Consider the following 26,996-nt stretch of genomic DNA (forward strand, 5'->3'; position numbering starts at 1 on the left):
ACCAATGCAGTTGTGGGATCATCATTTAAAACCTTAATTCTGAGAAGTACCCTACGCAGGCCTACTGTGCATGAGTAAAGACAGTTGGAGAAACCCTCCTCCTACACTCCATTTTCCTCTACGTGAGAAATGCATGCAGCATCAATTCCTTTGAGAAAACAACTTCTCTCAGAAGAAAAGGGCCCACAAGGGGAGTGGAGGGGGACGGATATCCCTCCTCCATACACACGCAAGCACTCCCACACGCGTGCGTGCGTACCCCCACAAACACACACACACACACACACACACACACACACACACACACACACACAATGGATGGCTGCAACTGCACAGCAGGACCCTCTGAATTGTCTCAGGAAATGTCTTCTTTGCATGGGGTCAGTCCCGTCAGAGAGCGCTATGCTGAGATATGAGCTACAATGCTATGCTAACCCAGATGCTGCCTGGGTTGTTGTCTCAAGGGGGCCAGGAGAATGTTCTAGTTCTGAGCTATAGAGAAAGGAAGGTGATTTAACCAACCCAGCCAGATGTTGAAGAGCCACTGAGCCTGAAGCTGTGTTGCATACTGTAAGGAGAGAGCGGGATATCTGCCTGTATCCCTCAGGGTTGCATAGAGGACAAAACACCAGCCCAGCTATGGCGCACAAGACAAGCAAACACCAGTGATTGCTATGAATGACCGATAATCCTTCCAAACTGTGTTCACTTTAAATGACGTACGTCTATCTGGAGAGCACATTGAGTCCTCTGTCAGAACACAACTCCATGACTTCTCACCGGGAGAGCTGTAACAGTTTGAGCTGAAAGTAAACGCCTTTGAAAATGGAGTCTTCTTAGCGGCTTGGTCCTTTAGAAGCTGAAGGAAAAGAGACCAAATAAAGGCCAAAAGGCTCATGTTTATCCCAGTTGGACAGGGTTTCTGTGCTAACAGAGTGTTCTCTAACATAACTGAGACACTCCAGATATCTGCAGCAAAAAGGGTCAGTCGTGTGTTTATTCTGTGACCTTGTGGTGGAATGCTGGATGTAAGTTCCTTACAAACACACAGGAATAGACCCAGTCACTCTGCACTCCGGCACACAGTAAACACAACGTTGCTCGTAAGTCGCAACACTAACCAAGGGGCTCCTGATATTGTATATCTACCCCCCTCCCCCCAAACATTCTCCCAACGATGCCACATCAGATAGTTTCAGTCATGTCAGTGTCTCTCTTGGCTATGACTTAACCTGTCTGGGCTAGGGGGCAGTATATTCACGGCCGGATGAAAAACGTTCCCAATTTAAACAGGTTACTACTCTGGCCCAGAAATATGAATATGCATATTATTAGTAGATTTGGATAGAAAACACTCTGAAGTTACTAAAACTGTTTGAATGGTGTCTGAGTATAACAGAACTCATATGGCAGGCAAAAACCTAAGAAAAAGTCAACCAGGAAGTGGAGGATCTGAGAATTGTAGTTCTTCTTTCTAGTCCCTTTCGAAACTACAGTATCTGTGGGGTTACGTTGCACTTCCTAAGGCTTCCATTGGCTGTCAAAAGCCTTCAGAAAGTGGTTTGAGCATTCTCCTGTCACTGGGCAGATAATAGGAGCTCAGGTACTGAGTGGACTGCCTGGCAACAAAGGGATTGGATATACTCGATACCGCGAGCGCACTGTTCCTTCTTTTTCTCCTTGAATGAATACGCTATTGTCCGGTTGGAATATTAATCGCAATTTTACGTTAAAAATACCATAAAGATTGATTTTAAACAGCGTTTAACATGCTTCTAAGTACGGTAATGGAACATTTTGACTTTTCGTCTCTGGTACCGCACTCACGCGTTATGCCTTTGGATAGGTGATCTGAACGCACGAACAAAACGGAGGTATTTGGACATAAATATGGAGTATTTCGAACAAAAACCACATTTCTTGTGGAAGTAGCAGTCCTGGGAGTGCATTCTGACGAAGATCAGCAAAGGTAAGACAATATTTCTAATACTAATTCTGAGTTTAGGTGACCCCGAACTTGGCAGGTGTCTGTATAGCTTTCTGTGATGGCGAGCTATGTACTCAGAATATTGAAAAATGTGCTTTCTCCGTAAAGCTATTTTAAAATCTGACACAGCGGTTGCATTCAGGAGTAGTCTATCTATAATTCTTTAAATAATTGTTATATATTTTGTCAACGTTTATGATGAGTATTTTTGTAAATTGATGTGCACATTCACCGGAAGTTTTGGTGGGAATACATTTTCTGAACATCACGCGCCAATGTAAAATGCTGTTTTTGGATATAAATATGAACTTCATCGAACAAAACATACATGTATTGTGTAACATAATGTCCTAGGAGTGTCATCTGGTGAAGATCGTCAAAAGGTTAGTGCTTCATTTCGCTGTGTTTTGGGTTTTATTGACACATGTCCTTGCTTGGAAAATGGCTGTGTGATTATTTTTGTCTACGTACTCTCCTAACATAATCTAATGTTTTTCTTTTGCTGTAAAGCCTTTTTGAAATCGGACAATGTGGTTACATCAAGGATAAGTGGATCTTTAAAATGGTGTAAAATAGTTGTATGTTTGAGAAAGTTGAATTATGACATTTTGTTGTTTTTGAATTTGCCGCCCTGATATTTCACTGGCTGTGTCCCGCAGGTGGGACGCTAGCGTCCCACGTAGCCCATAGAAGTTAACTGGGGAAGCTTGCCAATAGACATGTAGGTTTGGCTTATACAGAGCTGCAGTTTGATATTGAATAAGCCTGTATCAATCATGTAACGACTGAACATACAAGAAACTCTTTTCATGGCAGTCAAGTCGGTGATCCCTGGTCACACAACAGACACTTGTTATTCATTTATTTGAACGATCAATGGTGCATTCACTGCTCCTAATGATTCCCTTTTGTGGTCACAGAAAGAGGTATTATAGATCTGTAAATAATCAAGTAAAAGTGTCAATTTAACACCGAAACAATGTATTTTGGCTTGCTTCCATACATATCTGCACCAGTGTCACTCCACACAGCTGTCCAATATACAGTAGAACAGCACTATAGAAACTGGGCCTTATAATCATTAAACACACCCGTCATAAACAAAACCATGCTTGGCACTATCTCTGTGCTATCAATTTATCTGTTGACCGTTTTTAAATCTCACAGCATCCCACCAGTCACCCAACACTCCTATTCCCCAACCTCCTATCCTCTGTCCCCTTTAACGTCCAATAATCTACCCACCAGCCTCCTTAAACATTCAACAGTCTACCCACTTCCTCCTTTACTTCTTTCACTCCAGACATTCTCCCCATTGTCCCACTTTAAACGCAAGACATTTTACCCCGTCTCCCCCCTACTCTTCCCCCATCCACTGCTAACACTATCCTCCTCTTCAGCAATCCCACAGGAAGTCAGTTAGAGGAAGACTGGAGAGAGTGGGAGGGTCAGCTGGCAGAGAGGCCGGCAAGACAAACACACTGCTGCCTGCTAACTCACTGACACACACACACACACACACACACACACACACACACACACACACACACACACACACACACACACACACACACACACACACACACACACACACACACACACACACACACACAAAGAGGTAGGTCTCCTTTTATTTACCAAAGCTCTTAGAGAATCATGCCTGTTAAAGGAGGGGGAAAAGGACAACCACAGGCAGTAAAAACGACACATTTCACACATCATTCCAGCAGGAAAAAGGCGCAGTAATTCAGGTTGGTTTGAGCAGCATTCCCAAAGCCGTCCCGGCTCAGAGTGGAGCAGTTCACAGCACAGATAAGGAGGCGGAGCTCTCCCTCAACATAATCACTGCCACTTATCAAACCTACACTGAAAGCTACAGTTAAGTCAAGGTAGTCAGTCAGTGCTACAGGTGTAGGATCTTCATTTGAGCCAGTTTGCTACAGCAGGAAAATAATCTTGCAGCAACAGGAAATGTTCATTATTATGTGGATTATAATTAAAAATTTACAGTTTTGTAGGGGTTGTGTCACAAGCGTCGAAATGAGTAGACCAAGGCGCAGCGTGTATAGTGCTCATATTTAAACTTTTAATGAAGATACTCGAACCAAAACAATAAAATGACTGACAACAGTTCCGTAAGGTACACTGACAAAACAGAAAACAACTACCCACAAAACCCAAAGGAAAAACAGGCTGCCTAAGTATGGCTTCCAATCAGAGACAACGAAAGACACCTGCCTCTGATTGGAAACCATACCCGGCCAAAACATAGAAAACAAAACATAGAAATAGAAATCTAGAAAAACCCCACATATAAAACCCAAAACCACCCAAAACAACCACCTGTCACGCCCTGACCACTCTACTATGGCAAATGACCTCTTACAAGGGTCAGGACGTGACAGGTTGATACATTTTGTGAAAGGGAAGATCAAGTCTGACATTTCAAAGTGGAAATTACAAACTTTAGAAGCCTTTTTAAACCTCAAATACACTATAGGTTTTAAAATGTCCTGCAGTGCAGGAAAGGTCTCCTGCAACAGGGTGATCAAATGAAGATCCTACATCATCTGTCATGAGTAGAACCTAAACTTTCTCAACTTTTAAATGGGACAGAGTAGTATGAAAACAGTCTATACCAGGGATGCTTGGAGGGAGGCGATATCAGGGATCCCACTGCATTTCTCCCAGTGTGTGATTCCAACCACTTCCCAGCTAATGCCTTAGTAATTTCCCTATTAACTCACCCTATGCCTGGACTCACACATCAGTCAGTTGCCCTACAAGGGTTCCCATAAAAAGTCATAGGCCTTTTCTAAAAGAGACTGAGGTTTTAGTTCTTCAGTAGCATTCTGTTGCTCAGCTCTTACTCACTGTCAGTTTCCCCCCTGGTTAAGGCATTAGGCGGACTGAGGGCTTCTCCTATAACCTCCTACTGGTGATAGGGAGAGAGAGACTCCAAGAGCTGGAGCTTGGGGTATAATAACAAAAAGTATTCAGCTTGTTAATAATCCTTAGAGTATTTAGAAAACAATCCCCTCTCTGGAAATGGGGTGAACAATATAACATGAAACCTGACTGACATTAAACGCCGTAACACTTCCTTAATGTGAAAAGCCTCTCTCTACAGAAACGGCAGCTCGTATGTCTTCTAATGTTAGATCCGGTGGCGTGTGATGATCATCTGTGTGACAGTTGTTTCAAAGCCGACCCCTCATCTCACTGGATACAAAACAGTGCTATTGGCAGGCACCTCAGGACCTCAGTGCTGAGCGCTGGCTGTCTTGCATCAGTCAAAGGGTCTGGGGCTTGGCGGCCAGGGAATCTCTCTCCTATCAGAGTGCACTGCACTCACTTCTGAGCACTAGGGCCCTGGCTCACAGTCAGAATGGGTGAGACATGCTCTATACTACAGACATACACACAGACCAATTATAGGAGTGGGTAGCTAGGGAGAAGATATGAAGAACTTGGTCCTATGTCACAATTGTTTGGCTAAAATGGCTAACACGCATCCAACCAATAGCATCACAGCATTCTTGTTGAAAGATGGGACTATTGGATCTAACTCCTCTCAGCAGATGCAATGATGTTTCTTGCTAAAAATGTTGGATGTCTAACTATCCATGTCTTTTCCAGTTCTAGGTATTGTTTGTGCCAAAACTTCACAACACAGAACTAGGGGTAATTTGACCTGGGAGAACATCACATCCTTTCTCTAAATGCCTGCGATCTAAAGACTATCCATTGCTTGCAAAACAACAAACGTCAGTGTTTGCATCATACAGAGTTGAAAACGAAACAGAGAAAAATGACTCACATATTACCATGACCCAACAGAGTGTTCTCCCTTCGCTGCCAACTGAGATAGCTGCTTGGCTTTCTTCACATGCCTCATGCTTGACTATTTGAAAGCAATCTAACTTGTTGTGTTGCTCATTGACCTCCTAAACCAATTTAAGCTTATTCTAATCTTTGGGGCAATATTCTACGTGGGTGATTATTACTGTGTATGCCCACGGTGGATAATACCTTAATAATACCCAGCGTGACAAGTGCATCCATATTAAAAATCAGAGACTCTCTAGCATAATCAGTTCAGAGTGAGACGGTCGGTACAGTGAACAGAAGTCTACTGGGCTCATCCTACTGGAATCAGTCCAACTTGCACTCTAGGGTATTTCTATCTATCATTGAAACCACCATAAACCTAGAACGAATCCTTTCTACTAGATCCGAGAGCACATTTTTCAATAATATTTCGACAATACCTCTGCTCTAGATGACTCATTATGCTATAACGTCATGCAATGCATGGGATGAAATACACATGGCCTAATATGCGAATGTAAACCAGGTCTCTCTCAAATAGATTTTATCATCTCAACAAAACTAACCTGGATAAATGAAGGTTGAATTGGAAGTAGCCTAGCATTGTACGGTCAAGATGGAGAAATTGTTATTTTTACAGCCTTCTGGGTCCTATTATGACAACATGTGGTTATTAAGTCGTTCCGCTTTTTAAAAAGACCCCCCTCTCTCGGTCTCCCACCAGGAAATGAATTTGAAGTGCAATGAGGCCTCAGTTGGTTGAATCAACAAGACAGTTAAAAAGGTAGGAGACGGGTAATCGTAATGACACTGACCGGTATCTATTCTCTAACATCAAGTTAGAGACATCAAGAGAAACTTCACCATGCTATTGATAGTTAATGCAATACCAGTATCTCAAGTTAAACAAACAAATACCAGATCATCTCTATGCTACTGATAGTGAACGATGATACCCACTAAATATCAACAAGCAGATCCTTCCTGTAGTAAAGAACTATGGATGATAAAACATTGTTCCATAGCCGAGATGCCTCCCCACTGGGCACAGACGTCAATTCAACGCCTATTCCTTGTTGGTTAATTGAAATGATGTGGAAACAACATTGATGTGAGCTTGTAAAGGCTGAACTGGAGTTTATTTTTCCTGGTTTAAGATTTTTAGGGTTTTTCACTCTCAAAATTACAACTGTTCATACAGAAACAACGAAATGAAATGTTCTGAATTGGTCTGGAAGATTGATTTGTTTGTGTAATTCCCCTTTAATTGCGCATCTGGCCTATTAATTGTGCTTGTAGTGTGCCGTCTAATGTGCCGGTCTAGTTATGGTTCTGTATTGCTGCTGCTCATTTCATGGCAAAGTTTGCAAATAGCAAATAATATACTTACTTATGATATACGTCTGCCAGGTAAGCCTACTTTGCAGTAGCATTTAATTGTGAAGGTTTTGGGGAAAGCATTTCTGTCAACCCACAAGACGGTTATCACATCAACTGGCTACTAGTGATGGGCATTCCGAGTATTTTCTGTGAGCCGGATCATTTTGCTCCGTTCACCTAAAAAAGACGTTCATTTGGCCCCCAAACGACTCTTTGTTTAGTAATGCTTCGAAATTGACCTAAAAGCATGAAAAAATGTAAAGCCTAAAATGTTGCCTATGTCAGATGGTGAAATGTGAGTTGAAATACATTTTTACCTGACCAAATTATTAGATGGCCTGCAAAAAAAAGATGAAGACTGAATGAGGCTCTCTCCTCACTATGTTGTTCCTGCACATCTTCAGACAATGTTTTTAGAACTTATCTCCAAATAATCGATGTCTCGAGCTCATAAAGCACTAGTAAAAGCATGCAAATCAGGGAGCCAAATGAACGGCTCTTTCACATATGCGATTCGGTTCTCGACTGTCACCAAAAAGAGCCTTTCAAAAAGAGCTGTTCGTTCACAAACAACCTATCACTACTGGCTAACCAGGGGTGGGATAATGGCAATGTTGCGTTTGATAAATAGTAGCTGGGAACTTGCGGTGTCTGATACTTAAGAGATTTGTTTATGATAGTTTGCGGTGGAACACTTGAAAATGACATGTACATTCAGAATTGTTTGGCGAGCTATCCATAGGTGGTCTGTGAGGTACTGGTAGCTCCCGATCGACCTGTTGGAGTCCCCTGCTCTACAAGCCAGAATGTTGAATAAAATTATATTTAGATTTACTTTACCGGGTGTCTGTGCTGTTGGTCCATTTGACGGTAGGAGGTGGAGATAGGTAAACAACACTTTCCTGTGGATACTGTTACTTTTTGCGGCGCCGGTAATTTCTGTCACATTGTACGTGATGCAAAATATTTCAACAATACCCGAATGTAACTGAACGTAGTCGACTGAAGCACGCTTCCTCGCAATCAGCTGGAAGTGTTTGTGAAATTTGCCAGCTGATTGCCTGGGACAATGTTCAGTTTGTGGTTCAGTTAGGCTTGGCTGTATTGTGCAAGTGTTTGACGCGGTGAAAAAAACTATATACTGAAGGTTGGGTTATATCGCTTCCCTGTGAATATTTTGTCTCAGATTACCTCCGACATAAGGACAAAAACAGGGAAAGTACGTTGAAATGACATTTTGTCAACATTCTGTAATGGGAATATTCGGGAATGCTGAGCCTACATGTTAGAGACAAGAGTGTAAGTATTTCACTGTCAGATTCTAAGGCTAGACTGGAGGGTGAGACAGCGAGGCCTGAAATGCTTGTCTGTCCAGCCTGGCGATGACGTGCTGCTAGCCTGCCTAGTGTTGCCTGCTACCCTACAATCATGTCTGGAACTCATACAGGGCTAGGCACTATGTCATCAGGTGCAATGTCTGTCATTTCCTCCCCAGTAACATACAGTACACCTAAGTAAGAGTTTACCAGCTCCCACCAACAAATGTTGTACTCATATTATAGTTTTAACATCATGTACGTGCACATTAGTTAGTATTTATATGAGTTATAGTGTAGGCTGTTAATACAAAGCTTTAGTGACACTATGTAATGTTGGACCAGTTGCTTGCTTTATGCCAAAATGTTTTATCAGACAGGTACATCAGTTAAAAATCGGGATATTTCACCCTTATTATCTGAAACATTGACCCATCTAAGTGCATTCTCTGGTGCCCATAAATATCAGTTAAGGAACTGGCCTTTCTCCCCCTGTTGACATAGGGCTAAATCCCAATGTGTCTAAAAGTTATGTCTACATAGCCCATTAACACTCCAGAAGACAAGCCAGTGTCACAGCAGACACCAAAGTGGTGGAGAAAGAACCTTTTGTCCAACGAGGTTGTGCTTTCCACAGAGATAGAGCTATACATTCAGGGTCTGTCTGTGTTTATGGATCAGAGGCTAGATGCATTTAGCTTCCCTCTCTTTCCTCCCCCTTCTCTCTATCTCCCGCTGTCTCTTACTCTCTGCACTCACTCTCTCACTAAATTGCTCCCTCTAGCATATAATAACTGCATCGGAACTTGTAACAACCAAACAAGACAGCACTCTGTAGATGTCTGTAGATGTTACAGACAGACCAGCCGGCCCGTTGAGTAAAGAATTTAGATGTTACAGACAGACCAGCCGGCCCGTTGAGTAAAGAATTTAGATGTTACAGACAGACCAGCCGGCCCGTTGAGTAAAGAATTTAGATGTTAGACAGACCAGCCGGCCCGTTGAGTAAAGAATTTAGATGTTACAGACAGACCAGCCGGCCCGTTGAGTAAAGAATTTAGATGTTACAGACAGACCAGCCGGCCCGTTGAGTAAAGCTCTTGGTACCTTGTGTGTGTTTAGTTAATCCAGCCCTCAGAACGAGTCATGTCAAAAGAGGCTGTTGATCAGGAGCCAGGGGGATAACACACATAGCCTACACACACACACACACATCGGCATTGCTCTGTCTGTAGGCCTAAAGCATGCATGACTTCACAATGTAGTCAAAGGCCCATGTTTTCCGATTTTTGTGTTAAATGCTCTACAACAAAGCTTTCTTAGTGTCCAACAAGCTTTCTCTACCCTTAACCTTGTTCTGAACACCTCCAAAACAACGGTCATGTGGTTTGGTAAGAAGAATGTCCCTCTCCCCACAGGTGTGATTACTACCTCTGAGGGTTTAGAGCTTGAGGTAGTCACCTCATATAAGTACTTGGGAGTATGGCTAGACGGTACACTGTCCTTCTCTCAGCACAGTTAAATCTAGACTTGGTTTCCTCTATCGTAATCGCTCCTTTTTCACCCCAGCTGCCAAACTAAACCTGATTCAGATGACCATCCTACCCATGCTAGACTACGGAGATGTAATTTATAGATCAGCAGGTGAGGGTGCTCTCGAGCGGCTAGATGTTCTTTACAATTCGGCCATCAGATTTGCCACCAATGCTCCTTATAGGACACATCACTGCACTCTATACTCCTCATCTCTGTATACCTGTTGCAAGACCGACTGGTTGATGCTTATTTATAAAACCCTCTTAGACCTCAGTCCCCCCTATCTGAGATATCTACGCAGCCCTCATCCTCCACATACAACATCCGTTCTGCCAGTCACATTCTGTTAAAGGTCCCCAAAGCACACACATCCCTGGGTCACTCCTCTTTTCAGTTCGCTGCAGCTAGCGACTGGAATGAGCTGCAACAAACACTCAAACTGGACAGTTTTATCGCAATCTCTTCATTCAAAGACTCAATCATGGACACTCTTACTGACAGTTGTGGCTGCTTTGCATGATGTATTGTTGTCTCTACCTTCTTGCCCTTTGTGCTGTTGTCTGTGACCAATAATGTTTGTACCATGTTTTGTGCTTCTACCATGTTGTGTTCCTACCATGCTGTGTTGTCATGTGTTGCTGCCTTGCTATGTTGTTGTCTTGGGTCTCTCTTTATGTAGTGTTGTCTAAGATTGTTGTGATGTGGGTTTGTCCTATATTTATTAGAGATTGATTGATTTATCGGCAAGGCCAAATAATTAGGGCCTATTTCAAGTTTTCATAACAATCGATAATCTGCATTGTTGGAAGCCGATTATGGCCGATTACATTGCATTCCAGGAGGAGACGGCGTGGCAGGCCGACCACCTGTTACGCGAGTGCAGCAAGGAGCCAAGGTAAGTCGCTAGCTAGCATTAAACTTCTCATAAAAAAAACAATCTTCACATAAATCACTAGTTAACTACACATGGTTGATGATATTACTAGTTTATCTAGCTTGTCCTGTGTTGCATAAAATCAATGCGGTGCCTGTTAATTTATCATTGAATCACAGCCTACTTCGCCAAACGGGTGATGATTTAACAAAAGCACAATCGTTGCACGAATGTACCTAACCATAAACATTAATGCCTTTCTTATAATCAATACACAGAAGTATATTTTTTTAAACCTTCATATTTAGTTAAAAGAAATTCATGTTAGCAGGAAATATTAAGTAGGGAAATTGTGTCACTTCTCTTGCATTCATTGCATGCAGAGTCAGGGTATATGCACCAGTTTGGGCTGCCTGGCTCGTTGCGAACTAATTTGCCAGAATTTGACATAATTATGACATAACACCGAATGTTGTGCAATGTAACAGCAATATTTAGACTTATGGTTGCCACCCGTTTGATAAAATACGGAACATTTCCGTATTTCACTGAAAGAATAAACTTATTTTTTTCTCCGAAATGATAGTTTCCAGATTTGACCATATTAATGACCAAAGGCTCGTATTTCTGTGTTTATTATATTATAATTAAGTCTATGATTTGATATTTGATAGAGCAGTCTGACTGAGCGGTGGTAGGCAGCAGCAGGCTCGTAAGCATTCATTCAAACTTTACTGCGTTTGCCAGCAGCTCTTAGCAATGCTTGAAGCACAGCGCTGTTTATGACTTCAAGCCTGAGATTAGGCTGGCAACACTAAAGTGCCTATCAGAACATCCAATAGTCAAAGGTATATGAAATACAAATGGTATAGAGAAATAGTCGACGCGTCATAATTCCTATGATAACTACAACCTAAAACTTCTTAACTGGGAATATTGAAGAACTGGGAATATTGAACCACCAGCTTTCATATGTTCTCATGTTCTGAGCAAGGAACTTAAACGTTAGCTTTTTTACATGGCACATATTGCACTTTTACTTTCTTCTCCTACACTATGTTTTTGCATTATTTAAACCAAATTGAGCATGTTTCATTATTTATTTGAGACTAAATAGATTTTGTTTTATAGTAAGTTAAAATAAGTGTTCATTCAGTATTGTTGTAATTGAGATTATTACAAATATATAAACAAATATACACACACATATTATTTTTATATATAAATAAAAAAAATTGGCCGATTAATCGGTATCGGCTTTTTTTGGTCCTCCAATAATCGGTATCGGCAATGATAAATCATAAATCGGGTGATCATTATATAATATATATATATATATTTATTTTTTTTATCCCAGCCCCCGTCCCCACAGGAGGCCTTTTGCCTTTTGGTAGGTCGTCAATTTAAATAAGAATTTGTTCTTAACTGACTTGCTTAGTTAAATAAAGGTGAAATAAATACAAATTAAATTGTCAACATTATTCAGACCTGTATTTATTGACAGAAGGATTTGACTGAATGATGCTGATTTGGGGAGATAAATGTATCACTTGATGGTTGTTCTGTTTAGGCTCATCTCTTGTCATTAGAGGAACTATCCCAGGAACTGTCAGAGGAACTGTCTGTCACAGGAACTGTCACATGAACACTGACTGCACTGTGAAAATAAATTAAAGGGATTTTCTGACTGATTAGGCAGATAGATGGGGGTACAAAATACAAAGTTGCCCTGCTGAAAGTCTCCACAACTCCTGTTCTGTTAGTGTTGGTATCCTGGAAAGAAAAATATATTTGCAGTAGAAACAGTCTAATTTCTGAGATCAATAATATCACATTACGGACTCTTCGGCCATGGCCTTGCAGGAAGCACAATCAGTTGTACTTAAAATGGTGGCATGTTTAGACCAAACAATGGCTGTTCATCTGTAAACAGTCTCTATGCACTGTAAGTAACATTAAAGTAGATAATGGAAAGCTATATAGGCTTTGATCAACATTTTTACCACACCCATTGAAAGAGAGCATGCAATGTCATCATGGGGAAAGATAACATGCCGTACTGCAATTACATGCAGTCAAGTGATGAAAAGTCACAGACAAGCCATGACATCTGAATCAATTGTTTGCTCGCTCGGTTTTGTAAGACATTTGAGTTCTCCTTACCAAGTTGAGGCAATACAGGCAAGTTGTACATTCGTATATACATCGAGTGTACAAAATATTAAGAACATCTTCCTAATATTGAGTCCTACTTCAGGTTTTTAAATGTTGTTCTTCTATCTCATATACACACACATCTTCACATAAATAATATAGGATATGTTTTAGGACTAGCCTTACATGAGGTTTAGAGGAAATGTTTTCTCTCCGGGAGACAGCATAAGCGTGAAAGTGTCGTGTGGAAAATCCATTTTTACAGCAGTCAGACTCAGGCCGACAATTCAGAGGTCACATAGATACCTGTTGGTGTCTGTCGTAGGATATATATCTGACACCTGGGGAAAATCTCAGATTACTCCATAAAATATTTCTGTAACACTATTTGGACAGTCCATCTGTGGATGCTCTACGTACTATCAGTAACATTTCAACTAACTATCAATACAGAACAAAAATAGAAATGCAACAAGTGAAGTGTTGGTCCCATGTTTCATGAACTGAAATAAAAGATCACAGAAATGTGATCTTCCACATGCACAAAAGTTTATTTCTTGAAATTGTTGTGCACAAATTTGTTTACATCCCTGTTAGCGAGCATTTCTCCTTTACCAAGATAATCCATCCACCTGACAGGTGTGGCATATCAAGAAGCGGATTAAACAGCATGATCATTACACAGGTGCACCTTGTGCTGGGGACAATAAAAGGCCACTCTAAAATGTGCAATTTTGAATGGAATGTTAATTTCTCTACCATAAGCCGCCATCAAGGTCCTTTTAGACAATTTGGCAGTACGTCCAACTGGCCTCACAACCGCAGACAGCTGGAGTTGTGTGGGCGAGCTGTTTGCTGATGTCAACTTTGTGAACAGAGTGCCCCATGGTGGCGGTGGGGTTATGGTATGGGCAGGCATAAGCTACGGACAATGAACACATTTGAATACACAGGGATAACGTGACAAGATCCTGAGGCCTTGTCATGCCATTCATCCGCTGCCATCACCTCATGTTGCAGCATGAAAATACACAGCATCATGTCGCAAAGATCTGTACACAATTCCTGGAAGCGGAGTTCTATCATGGCCTGCATACTCACCAGACATATCACCCATTGAGCAAGTTTGGGAGGCTCTGGGTCAATGTGTACGACAGTGTGTTCCAGTTCCCGCAAATATCCAGTAACTTCGCACAGCTATTGAAGAGTGGGACAACATTCCACAGGCCACACAATCAACATCCTGATAAAGCTCTATGTGAAGGAGGTTTGTGTCAAGCTGCATGAGGCAAATGGTGGTCACACCAGATACCAACTGGTTTTCTGATCCACGCTCCTACCTTTTTTTTAAGGTATCTGTGACCAACAGATTCATATCTATATTCCCAGTTATGTGAATTTATATTTTTTCACCTTTATTTAACCAGGTAGGCTAGTTGAGAACAAGTTCTCATTTACAACTGCGACCTGGCCATGATAAAGCAAAGCAGTGCGACACAAACAACAACACAGAGTTACACATGGAATAAACAAACATACAGTCAATAATACAATAGAGAAAGTCTAAATACAGTGTTTGCAAATGAGGTAGGATAAGGGGGGTGAGGCAATAAATAGGCCACAGTGGCGAAATTATTACAGTATGGCAAATTAAACACTGGGGTGATAGATGTGCAGAAGATGAGTGTGCAAGTAGCGGTACTGGGGTGCAAAGGAGAAAAATAAATAACAATATGGTGATGAGGTAGTTGGATAGGCTATTTACAGATTGGCTATGTACAGGTACAGTGATCTGTGAGCTGCTATGACAGCTGGTGCTTAAAGCTAGTGAGGGAGATATGAGTCTCCAGCTTCAGTGATTTTTGCAGTTCGTTCCAGTCATTGGCTGCACAGAACTGGGAGGAAAGGCGGCCGAAGAAGGAATTCGCTTTGGGGGTGACTAGTGAAAAATACCTACTGGAGTGCGTGCTGCTGGTGGGTTCTGCTATGGTGATCAGTGAGCTGAGATAAGGTGGGGCTTTACCTAGCAAAGACTTATAGATGACCTGGAGCCAGTGGGTTTGGCGACGAATATGAAGCGAGGGCCAGCCAACGAGAGGATACAGGTCGCAGTGGTGGGTAGTATATGGGGCTTTGGTGACAAAACGGATGGCACTGTGATAGACTGCATCCAGTTTGCTGAGTAGAGTGTTGGGAAGCTATTTTGTAAATTACATCACTGAAGTCAAGGATCAGTAGAATAGTCCGTTTTACTAGGGTATGTTTGGCAGCATGAGTGAAAGATGCTTTGCTGCGAAATAGGAAGCCGATTCTAGATTTAATTTTGGATTGGAGATGCTTAATGTGAGTCTGGATGGAGAGTTTACAGTCTAACCAGACACCTAGGTATTTGTAGTTGTCCATATATTCTAAGTCAGAACCGTCCAGAGTAGTGATGCTGGACGGGTGGGTAGGTGTAGGCAGCGATCAGTTGAAGAGCATGCATTTAGTTTTGCTTGCATTTAAGAGCAGTTGGAGGCCACGGAAGGAGAGTTGTATGGCATTGAAGCTCGTCTGGAGGTTAGTTAACACAGTGTCCAAAGAAAGGACAGAAGTATACAGAATGGTGTCGTCTGCGTAGAGGTGGATCAGAGAATCACCAGCAGCAAGAGCGACATCATTGATGTATGCAGAGAAAAGAGTCCGCCCGAGAATTGAACCCTGTGGCATCCCCATAGAGACTACCAGAGGTCCGGACAACAGGCCCTCCGATTTGACACACTGAACTCGGTCAGAGAAGTAGTTGGTGAAACAGGCGAGACAGACATTTGAGAAACCAAGGCTGTTGAGTCTGCCGATAAGAATATGGTGATTGACAGAGTCGAAAGCCTTGGCCAGGTCGATGAATACAGCTGCACAGTATTGTCTCTTATCGATGGCGGTTATGATATCGTTTAGGACCTTGAGCGTGGCTGAGGTGCACCCGTGACCAGATCTGAAACCAGATTGCATAGCGGAGAAGGTTCGGTGGGATTCGAAATGGTCGGTGATCTGTTTGCTAACTTGGCTTTAGAAGACTTTAGAAAGGCAGGGCAGGATGGATATAGGTCTGTAGCAGTTTGGGTCTAGAGTGTCTCTCCCTTTGAAGAGGGGGATGACCCTGGCAGCTTTCCAATCTTTGGGGATCTCAGACGATACGAAAGAGAGGTTGAACAAGCTAGTAATAGGGGTTGCAACAATTTTGGCGGATAATTTTAGGAAGAGAGGGTCCAGATTGGGGACGGGTACAAAAAAATGTCTGCAGCATTGAAGGTCCCCAAGAACACAGTGGCCTCCATCATTCTTAAATGGAAGAAGTTTGGAACCGCCAAGACTCTTCCTAGAGCTGACCGCCAGGCCAAACTGAGCAATCGGGGGAGAAGGGCCTTGGTCAGGGAGGTGACCAAGAACCAAATGGTCACTCTGACAGAGCTCCAGAGTTCCTCTGTGGTGATGGGAGAAGCTTCCAGAAGGACAACCATCTCTGCAGCCCTCCACCAATCAGGCCTTTATGGTTGAGTGGACAGACGGAATCCACTCCTCAGTAAAAGGCACATGACAGCCCGCTTGGAGTTTGCCAAAAGGAACCTAAAGGACTCTCAGACTATGAGAAAAGAGATTCTCTGGTCTGAGGAAACCAAGATTGAACTCTTTGGCCTGAATGCCAAGCGTCACATCTGGAAGAAACCTGGTACGATCCCTGCGGTGAAGCATGGTAGTGGCAGCATCATGCTGTGGGGATGTTTTTCAGCAGCAGCGACTGGGAGACTAGTCAGGATCGAGGGAAAGATGAACGGAGCAAAGTACAAAGATCCTTGATGAAAACCTGCTCTAGAGCGCTCAGGACCTCAGACTGGGGTGAAGGTTCACCTTCCAACAGGACAACGACTCAATGTCCTTGAGTGGCCCAGCCAGAGCCCGGACTTGAACCCGATCAAACAGCTCTGGAGAGACCTGAAAATAGCTGTGCAAAAATTTCAAAAAAACGTGTTTTTGCTTTGTCATTACGTGGAAAAAGTCAGGGGGTCTGAATACTTTCCAAATGCACTGTAGGCTATGTGAACTAATGGAGCAGGCATGATAGGACCCATCACAAACATGAAAAATGAATGACAAACATGAGATTCATTTAGAGATTTCATATAACCATGTAGTTTATTAGACCGATGGCAGGACTACACAGGAACACACTAAATGGTATTAGGAAAGCGCACCCATTATTGAAATCAAACAACCACCAACCACTTTGTTTGGTTTGTGGAGCCATTGTTCTCTTCCCAGTGGGGGATTCCCTTTTTGTGCAAGCCATATTGAACAAAAATGTTCTGGTTAAAGACCCAAGAGTAGGCTTGTAACTAAAGTTGCCACCTAGAGTGATGATAAAATTACAAATTCCAGACTGATGAGAAAATTAGAAATTCCAGACTGTGGTATCGAAATGTGATATGGTTTACTGACTATGATAGGCAACTGTGGAATGGCAAGGATATTGAAATGTTCCAAACATAAAGTCAAGAATATGTAGCCTGGCTGATACGCAACCCACGTAGAGAGGCTGGTGTTCGCAAGACAAAAAAATCTGACCCTGTCTTTCTGAAATTTGTGCATCTTTGATTTTCATGTTTGTATTCTATGATCATGATTCTCTCCTTGACCTGTTCATCTTGTCTATCTCTCTGTCATCTGTCAACAACACACATCATTTGTATTAGAGGGCGACTGATTAATCGGAATGGCCGATTAATCGGAATGGCCGATTAATTAGGGCCGATTTCAAGTTTTCATAACAATCGGTAATCAGCATATTTTTACACCGATTATGGCCGATTACATTGCACTCCACGAGGAGACTGCGTGGCAGGCTGACTACCTTTTATGCGAGTGCAGCAAGAGCCAAGGTAAGTTGCTAGCTAGCATTAAACTTATCTTATAAAAAACAATCAATCAATCTTAACATAATCACTAGTTAACTACACATGGTTGATGATATTACTAGTTTATCTAGCTTGTCCTGCATTGCATATAATCGATGCGGTATCTGTTAATTTATCATCGAATCACAGCCTACTTCGCCAAACGGGTGATGATTTAACAAGTGCATTCGCAAAAAAAGCACTGTCGTTGCACCAATGTGTACCTAACCATAAACATCACTGCCTTTCTTAAAATCAATACACATGTATATATTTTTAAACCTGCATATTTAGTTAATATTGCCTGCTAACATGATTTTTTTTTAACTAGGAATATTGTGTCACTTCTCTTGCGTTCTGTGCAAGCAGAGTTAGGGTATATGCAGCAGTTTGGGGCTGCCTGGCTCGTAGTGAACTGTGTGAAGACCATTTCTTCCTAACAAAGACCGTAATTCATTTGCCGTAATTGTACATAATTATGACATAACGTTGAAGGTTGTGCAATGTAACAGCAATATTTAGACTTAGGGATGCCACCCATTAGATAAAATACGTAACGGTTCCGTATTTCACTAAAATAATAAACATTTTGTTTTCGAAATGATAGTTTCCGGATTTGACCATATTAAATGACCTAAGGCTCGTATTTCTGTGTGTTTATTATATTATAATTAAGTCTATGATTTGATAGAGCAGTCTGACTGAGCAGTGGTAGGCAGCACCAGGCTCGTAAGCATTCATTCAAACAGCACTTTCCTGCATTTGCCAGCAGCTCTTCGCTGTGCTTCAAGCATTGCGCTGTTTATGACTTCAGGCCTATCAACTCCCGAGATTAGGCTGGCAATACTATAGTGCCTATAAGAACATCCAATAGTCAAAGGTATATGAAATACAAATGGTATAGAGAGAAATAGTCCTATAATAACTACAACCTAAAACTTCTTACCTGGGAATATTGAAGACTCATGTTAAAAGGAACCACCAGCTTTCATATGTTCTCATGTTCTGAGCAAGGAACTTAAACGTTAGCTTTCTTACATGGCACATATTGCACTTTTACTTTCTTCTCCAACACTGTGTTTTTGCATTATTTCAACCAAATTGAACATGTTTCATTATTTATTTGAGACTAAATAGATTTTCTTGATGTATTAAGTTAAAATAAAAGTGTTAATTCAGTATTGTTGTAATTGTCATTGTTGCAAAAATATATATATATAAAAATCGGCCGATTAATCGGCATCGGCTTTTTTTGGTCCTCCAATAATCGGTATCGACGTTGAAAAATCATAATCGGTCGACCTATAATTTGTATAACCATGTTCAAATTAATATGCACAATAACAAAAAAGGTATGAAAATGCATATCCTTTGCAAGCCACTGTCAGGAAAATATGCATTGTTTTTAGGTGATCAGATCTTCCTTTTTGGTCACAAGAGAAGAAATATGAGTCACTTATCTGCTGAAGACCACGGTTTAGCAGTGAGAGTCAAGACGAGTCAAGACGAGAAAGAGCGAGAGAGGGACAGAGAGAAAGAGAGGGTGAGAGACCCACAGGATAGGCCTAAGCCACGATGGAAAATGCATTTATTTGCCACTTTCCATCTTTACGTACTACTTCTGTTTGCATAAACTATTTCAGTCCTTTCAGCCAACCAAGCAGACAAAAACCAAGCTTGGAAACTAGAAGTGGCTTTTTCAATTAGCTGTCATCAATATGGTTTTATTGACATACAACTCCTTTTGCACTTATGGCTCTGGTCTTGTCTCTTTTACAACACGGAGGAACAACTGCCGATGTTTGTGCCATTATTACTGTTCAATATTTGAATAGCTGGTTGCTGCTGTATATTGATGCAGGCCTACTGTTACCGAATATGGTACATTTATAAATCATGCAACAACATATACAAGTTATCTGTGTGTTGTATTAATGGATATTGGGAGTGATTTTGGTTATGTGGAAGACAACATTCAGTTCACAATCTGTATTAACTGATAAACTTTGTTATTGGTAAAATATGGCTTGAGTGCAGTAATTATAAGGGGGGAGGGGGTCAAAGAATTCAAGTGAACAGTGGGCTGTTTTCCTGGTACACCAGATTGGCTGCACCTGTTGAGATGGTAAGATAACAGCAGGACCTTTAGCTAGTTTTTCCAGACAAAATTAATGCGTCTCTTTCCACTGGAGCCTCTCACACAGCCACAGGTGACCCACTGGATCATGGAAAGGCTAAAAAAGAACTCCATGACTCTGTTACCACAAACAAAGAAATAAGCTCAATGAGTAACTACATGCCGACAAAGTCACTTTTCCCATGCATATCTTCAGGATTCTGCATTGGTGATGACACAGTAGTCTACCTAGGGATACAAACAGTGTGTTTATTGATAATCAACTGTAAGTGTGTCTTTCTGTGTGAGATAGGGACTGATCAATACTTTCCATCACTATTGACCATCTAGTATGCCTAACAGCACAAGAACTGCTTATCATGACACATATTGATTCATTTCCATGACAGCAAACATGAACAGAAGCAAGATTAATGATAACAAGCTGGTATTAATGGTGTCCTAATGACATAACGGAACTCAAGAATAACAATGGGCTCCTATAGCTTCAGCTTATGATAGTGCTGAGCGATTAGCCGAATATCCTGTTATTTAAAAAAAAGAATGTAACCTCTTCGGGCTAGGGGGCGGTATTTTCACGTCTGGATGAAAAGCGTGCCCAAAGTAAACTGCCTGCTACTCAGGTCCAGAAGCTAGGATATGCATATAATTGGTAGATTTGGATAGCAAATACTCTAAAGTTTCTAAAACTGTTAGAATTATGTCTGTGAGTATAACATAACTTATTTGGCAGGCGAAACCCCGAGGACAAACCATCCAGGAATTTTTGTTGTTGTTGTTGAGGTGACAGTGTTTTCAATGGGTTTTCTATGTGGATCTAGATTTCTAAGGCACTTGCTTGCAGTTCCTATCGCTTCCACTGGTTGGTTGATGTTTTTCTTTTCTTTTGAGTAATAAAGAAGTATGGCTGTTCAGAACGAGGGTCAAGTCTAGTGTACTGTTGTGGTTGGGGCGCGCGACCTGAAAGCTCGCTCCACTTTGTTTTCAGGTCAGACCTGAACATAATATTTGACCTCCAGCACCTGCTGTGCCAATATGTAATATTCTCTTATACAAGAATAGGGGAGATACATGAGTCTGAATATATGATACTATTCACACAGCTTCATTAAAATATAGCAGTTTGGCTGTGGCACTTTCACTGGACATATACCTACACATCTCACATGCTCTCACTCACCCAGACCTACCATCATACAAGAGCTCCAGTCATCTATTAACTGGGAATAGCAGAATATTGCAGCGTATTGATATAAGCGGGCTAGGTAGATTGTGCCCACGCAGGCCAGGCCTTGCTTCGCAGGCAGCCTGGTGTGGTGATGGGGATTAAGGATTTAGCTGCGAACATGTCCCTATGATTAGACTGATCTGTCACAGGTAATCTTTTATTATCTCTAGACCCACAGAGACAGATAGAAAGGACCTGAGGCGACCTCTTCCTACTCCATATCTCTTCTCCCTCTGACAGCTTGGCATGGGGAGAGATGTGATGAGATGACACATCAAAAAGATGGGAGGAATTTTTAGGACTGCCTGCAATAAGGAACAAATGTCAGCCATCTGCAAATTCGATGTGTCATCTCTACCTATCAAAAACAGGAATTTTGGGGTGACTGCAACAAGAACCGTCTCAACCATCTCCGAGTTCTCCAAATAGAGATCCACTGGAAGACACATTGACTGAAATGCATTCGAGCCCAGTAATGTATAATTGCTGGAGTGATTGCTTCTGGGTGGATGATGAGGATAATTATCTGGGTTATATTAGCGTCCTCTCAGAAAATAACAGTTTATCATCATTGATACCAATGACGTGCAGGAAGAAACATCAGGTGAGCTCCCAGATGAATTTTTTTACCAAATATTGTAGGCAGGCCCTTGACTAGAGTCCATGGATATTGATTTAGGGACCCCGCCAGTGAAAAACTATCTAGGGGAAACTCTGCGCCAACTTAGTCTGTTTGGAATGACAATGACAGCAATGGCATTGGCAAGACAGTGCAAACAGATCTGGGACCAGGTTAGCACCAACTTGCAGAAATAAACATTGGAAGATCTCTCAACACTAGTTGTACCTAAATCCCACCACCAGCAGCACTAAATGGGGTGCTGGGCCCAGGCTGTCACAGTAGGACTGGCAGAACGCTTTGACCTCCCGAGTGGCACAGAGTTCTAATGCTAGAGGCGTCACTACAGACCCTGGTTCGATCCCGGGCTGTATCACAACCGGCCGTGATCAGGAGTCCCATAGGGCAGCGCACCATTGGGACAGCGTCGTCCTGGTTACGGGAGGGTTTAGCCGGGGTAGGCCGTCATTGTAAATAAGAATTTGTTCTTAACTGACTTGCCTAGTTAAATAAAGGTTCAATAAAATAAAAAATAAATAAAAATAATTGACATGGCCTCCTTCCTGTGGGAGATGGGTAATTGTTGCTAAATGCATTGTCAAATCTCCCATTCATCTCAAAGAGGGGATAGGGAGCACATTAGCCCACTGCCTCGCCTTGATGTCATCCCCATGCATACAGGATAACCACATCTACTAAATATGTTCAGATCCCCAGTGCAAACTCAGGCAGGACTTTCAGCTCTTGTTGTCACTAATTTAGGAAGAACAGTACTGTGGAGGTTTGTTAGTGTTATTCTCCCACCAGTTCAACACTGACATTTAGCCCCAGGAGAGAAATAGAATAATCTCTTGAATTCTAGAAAAAGCCACTAGTTTAGAGTACTTTTCAAAAGATGAGTTGAATGGGAAAGACAAGGCACAACCTGAACCTCATTAACATATTGTGACATTCTTGACATCTTCTCTCTTTACTGAGTAACTCATATCACTTTATGTGTATCCACAAACACTCAGCAATCCGAACCTCTCAGCTACTTTTATAAGACATACTGAAACGTTTCAGATTGTTGTTTTGACATCAGCCAAAATGAGGAGAATTATGTAAAAGTAACAGACTATTACATACTGTAATTTGGCACCATGTTCATTCTGGCTTGAATATTTTGGGAACTGTGAGTGTGTGTCATGAAAAAGTTGCGAGTAAAAGAAACATCTGTCACAGCCCGTGGCAAAACAACAAAAACATTTTTGCCTTCGTCCTCTTAAAGCATATGGCAGGATTTTCTATGTACTGAAACTTAAAAAGACAAATTCTCCAGTCCAGTGACTATTTCTTTGCTTCCCTCTCTTTTTATTGGCTCTCTAAAAGCCTTATTTAGGGTCCTTTCACAACAGTGGGCCAATGTGCGCTGTCCGGTTTGTTTAGCTGCTCTGAAATATTTAGGAAATCTGTCTTTTGGCTCACAAACACGCCTGCCTTGTTATGATTCTGTGAACACCGGCTAGGACTGGGAAAGGATCGTATCTTAATTAGTGATGGGGGGGGTGTTTTTCCTCCATAGCGTGTTCTCCATCTTCTTTTTAAATAGAGAGCCAATTTGTTTTTAGCACTTTTATTTCCCTGGCTGATCAAAACTCGTTTTCTCATGTTCTCTCGTCGCTCTGAGGCAGACATATGGTGAGCAATATGTTTAAAACATCGAATCGCAAAAAAAATGAAGTTTAAATATTTAAAAAAAAAATTCAATCACATTTTTGAATCGCAATACATATTGTATCGGCACCCAAGTATCGTGATAATATCGTACCGTGAGGTTCCTGACAATTCCCAGCCCTAAACTTAATAGAACCAGCAGATGAAACCCGTTGCAATTGGAGCTAGTCAGGAACCATGTTTTTGGCCTCCTAGTTTGAGTGCACTTATTGTAAATCGCTCTAAATAACAACATCCGCAAGCTACCCAACATGACTCAAATGAAACATAAATGTTTTGATCTCAATAAAGATTTTTTCCACGATATTGCCACCACAAAATAATCAATTTGCCTTCTTGTCAGCTGAGGGACAACATGTACTTCACTGGATGTTGTTCTTATAGGCTCCTGGTTGACTCTGGTTTAAATGCATTTGAGGTGTCAAAAGCACATAGTAGCGAGAGCAAAAAACACCCCAGGATAAGAAAACTATGTTAACGTCAAGTCTAAAATATGAAGTCCCAAAGAACAGGAGAGAAGAGTGGACAATGGCAACTGACCAAGTAAAGCGGACAATCACCACCTGGAGTTTCTCAAAGCTAATACACAAATCATCCAGCAGGTAAAGTGAGTGGCATACTGGCATATTCAAAGAAAATAAAACACCTGTCAATTAAGTATGTACAAAAATTATTCTCCAACATACACTATATATACAAAAGTATGTGGACACCCCTTCAAATGAGTGGATTTGGCTATTTTAGCCACACCAGTTGCTGGCAGGTGTACAAAGTTGAGCACACAGCCATGTAATCTCCATAGACAAACATTGGCAATAGAATGGTCTTTCTGAAGAGCTCAGTGACTTTCAACGTGGCACCGTCCTAGGATGTCAGTTCGTCAAATGTATGCCCTGCTAGAGCTGCCCCGGTCAACTGTAAGTGCTGTTATTGTGAAGTGGAAACCTCTAGGAGCTGCAATGGCTCAGCCGCGAAGTGGTAGGCCACACAAGCTCACAGAACGGGACCGCCAGGTGCTGAAGCATGTAAAAATTGTCTGTCCTCGGTTGCAACACTCACCACCGAGTTCAAAACTGCCTCTGGAAGCAACGACAGCACAATAACTGTTCTTAGGGAGCTTCATGAAACGGGTTTCCATGGCCGAGTAGCCGCACACAAGCCTAAGATCACCATGTGCAATGCCAAGCGTCGGCTGGAGTGGTGTAAAGCTTGCCACCATTGGACTCTGGAGCAGTGGAAACGCACTCTCTGGAGTGTTAAATCACGCTTCACCATCTGGCAGTCCGACGGACTAATCTGGGTTTGGCGGATGCCAACCCTAGCTGCCCCAATGCATAGTGCCAACTGTAAAGTTTGGTGGAGGAGGAATAATGGTCTGGGACTGTTTTTCATGGTTCGGGCTAGGCCCCTTAATTCCAGTGAAGGGAATTGTTAATGCTACATACAGCATACAATGACATTCTAGACGATTCTGTGCTTCCAACTTTGTCGCAACAGTTTGGAGAAGGCCCTTTATAGTTTCAGCATGAAAATGCCCCCGTGCACAGAGCGAGGTCCACACAGATATGGTTTGTCGAAATCGGTGTGGAAGAACTTGACTGGCCTGCACAGAGCCCTGACCTCAACCCCATCGAACACCTTTGGGAGGAATTGGAACACCAATTGTGAGCCAGGCCTAACTGCCCAACATCAGTGCCCAACCTCACTAATGCTTTTGTGGCTGAATGTAAGCAAGTCCCCACAGCAATGTTCCAACATCTAGTGGAAAGCCTTCCTAGAAGAATGGAGGCTGTTATAAGCAGCAAAGGAGGGATTAACTCCATATTAATACCCATGATTTTGGAATGAGATGTTCGACAAGCGGGTGTCCACATACTTTTGGTCATGTAGTATATGTTACAATGTAAAATGTGATACAGTGGAAGTCATTGCAAAACAACTCTCCTCCCTTTCCAGGGCATCATCAATGGCTGGAATATTCTGGTGCGTTGCCTAATGCTGCATTCCTAACCAAGCAGGAAGGTGGTAATTACCAGTTGTCAAGGTTTAAAGACCAGTTGGATGCATTCACATGCTTTGAACTCATTGGCCAACAAGCTGCGTCAACCATACACTAAAAGTACATGCTTGTAAAGATATTAGTGTTCAATAAACATATGAATAGATTGTTTTTTATAAATCATGTTGTTGCATTTAACTGCTGAAAATGCTGTTACTGATGTCATTTCCTTAGTAGGTGACATCAGAGGTCAACATGTGGGCGAAGTCGGAGCTCAGGGATGATAGACCTAGTAATTACCAGTTAGATGGGCTTTCAAGTGGATTTTTCCAATTCGTATATGGTAAATACCACCTTCCCACTTGGTTATGAACATAGCATAAGTTCTTCGTTTCGCATGGGATGCGTACTGTAGTTACGCTGTAGTGGTCTATTGGTCCATGTATGTGTTCCTTGGCACCTCAAACAGTACCTACTATGAAAGTCTATCATCGAACTTTCTATAAATGTAGGCAATCATAATATACCTTGAGTGAACAATTTTTTTACATGTGGGCTACATAGTCCCAGACAAGTAATAACCAGCAAGACTTCTTCACTAAGGTTACTGGATTCTTTCCCATGCTGGTTGTCTGGAGTTTCTAAATCTTGAAAGTGTTTTACGCTCGCGGTAGTGAAATGCCTGAACTTTCGTTGACAATCTAAAGAAATGCAACTAGGATTCCAAAAATGTTCACTAAAATAGACGAATATAAGCACATGATATTTCTTTGTCTTACCTTTCTTTTCCGGCAAAGCATAGGAGATCAAAGAGGTGAAAATGATCCAGATTTGAAACTGTGTAGCCATGGTATTTGTCGTATTCATTCTTCCTCCCCGAATGTATGAAAACGTGTCAGTCCATACTAATTATGCATAAAATCCAACTAACTTTACATTAAAACTGTGAGGTGGCGTCAACTGAAGGACTTTTCTTTACTTGTATGTTTGACAGCTCCTTCTCCTCCTGTATTTCTCAACAGTGCGAGACGTTCGAAGGAAAGCGAGAGAAACAGAAGGGATTTCTGACGTCATCAGTAGGGAGGACCATTGGTGTAAATTCTCATGCATCCTCTCAGGTCACCAGATAAGAAATTACAAAGGGTCCTTTTTCAATTTTTCTATATGAAGTTACGTATTCTAATGTAATTTGCATGATTAACGAAAATACAGAAGACATAATTAATTTGATAGACTATATAAATAGTTAACTACAATTTACATGCATAAGCCTTTAGTTAAATAGAGG

General features: G+C 41.7%; 1 long non-coding RNA gene across 1 annotated transcript in view; it reads right to left on the reverse strand.

Moving 5' to 3' along the window:
- LOC145860342 (uncharacterized) overlaps positions 1 to 26,736 on the reverse strand; it is a 31,878-nt gene extending 5,142 nt beyond the window's left edge. The window contains exon 1 of the long non-coding RNA XR_014380346.1: positions 26,488 to 26,736. This is a non-coding gene — a long non-coding RNA (uncharacterized LOC145860342). The remainder of the gene's footprint in view (positions 1 to 26,487) is intronic.
- Positions 26,737 to 26,996: the final 260 nt, after the last annotated feature.

This window comes from Salmo salar, chromosome 14, assembly GCF_965601325.2.
Source record: "Salmo salar chromosome 14, fSalSal1, whole genome shotgun sequence".
NCBI lineage: Eukaryota > Metazoa > Chordata > Actinopteri > Salmoniformes > Salmonidae > Salmo > Salmo salar.